Source organism: Agrilus planipennis, unplaced genomic scaffold (assembly GCF_000699045.2).
Source record: "Agrilus planipennis isolate EAB-ADULT unplaced genomic scaffold, Apla_2.0 scaffold21, whole genome shotgun sequence".
In the NCBI taxonomy this organism is placed as follows: Eukaryota; Metazoa; Arthropoda; class Insecta; order Coleoptera; family Buprestidae; genus Agrilus; species Agrilus planipennis.
The window spans coordinates 2,229,495-2,231,021 of NW_020439030.1; positions in this window are offsets into that span (position 1 = coordinate 2,229,495).

Here is a 1,527-nt window from a genome sequence, read left to right on the forward strand (position 1 = left end):
ACTCTTTCATATTTAAATTAATAATATTTAAAGTTTAAAATTGTTATGTAATTGTTTTTGAGTGAATGTAACCTGTATTTTGAATTATTTATAAAGAAGAAAGATTGTCAGTTTTTATTGATTTATCTCAACTATCTATAAGATTTATGTAAGTATAGTTAAAAAATCAATAGAAATAATTATGTCTGGTAATAGTATGAAATGCTTGTCAAAAATTAAAAGACATTCATTTTTTTGATAAAATATTTAGACACAATTTTAATATGAATGTTAAGATAATAAAACTATCTCTGGTTCATGCAGTAAACTGTTTAAAACTTTAAGATTGGAAAATTAAACTTAATAAATGAATAACTATTTGTATTAAAGTTAAGGGTAATCCAAAATTTTTGCTTAAATTTTATACAAAAATCGTTTAAGAAATAGAAAACAATATCTTGCTATTAGTGGAATATCGCAATTTAGTGATATTTAGTGCTATTTGTATTTCAAATGTTTGACTATTAAGGGCCTTACTAAAGTGAAACAATTAAAGTAATACAGTTAGCAGTAAATATCAGTAGATGGCAGTATATTGTCAATAATTTGACATTATATCATATGGAGCAACTTTAGATTGGTTGGTGATTTACAGAAACTGCCTGTGGTGTGCTAATGAGAACTAATAAGTTTGCAATAGATGAGTCAGTGACCATGAACTTAAAGTGCTTTTTTAATTAGAAAAAATGTTACTTACGCAAATAATTTTTTATTGAATGGTTATCAAACAAATGAATGCCTTCAGCAGTAGTAGACAATAAGTTGATGAAACAGCGATTATGGAGTAATTTACTCTACAATTTGTCTATCTAATAGTGTACCAGATTCTTACAATTTAATTAACTATTTTGAAAGTTAATTTCGTATTTGTGACAACACTAATGTGGAAAGCAAAAAAAAATATTTTTTTTTTCACGATCTTATTACGTACTTTAGTACCTGCCCATTTCTTGGTAAACGTGCTTTAAAAATGAAAAAATAATTTACAATAGGTATTATCTTTTTGTAGGTCCGTATTTTTTTGCAGTCTTTTTAGATACCTTTCTTATCGTTTCAGAATGTAACGAGCATAATTTGTAATAGAAATTGTTTTTATTATTTTTTAATTATTGTGTGGGAGATGAAAACATAATAATTGTGTCGTGATGTGTAACAGTTGGCACTGAAATAGAAAGATAGTTAGATAGTTAAATTATACGTAAGAAAAATAGAGAGTATCTATTTATGTGTGTATAGAATGTAACATTTTTAATTATACAGGGTGTCCCACGTTGCAATTCTACCTAACCTATTTCATTTTTGCATAAAAGTAATAATAACTGAACGAATGTTAACAGGACAAGTTTTGTAGGGCTTAAAATAACGTTGAGGATAACTATGTGGTTATAATTTTTTAACTATAAAAGTATATATAATATACTAGGGTGCTTCAAACAAAATTTTTATTTTTTTTTCTAACTCCTACCCCCTCAAATGTTTCTATTTGAT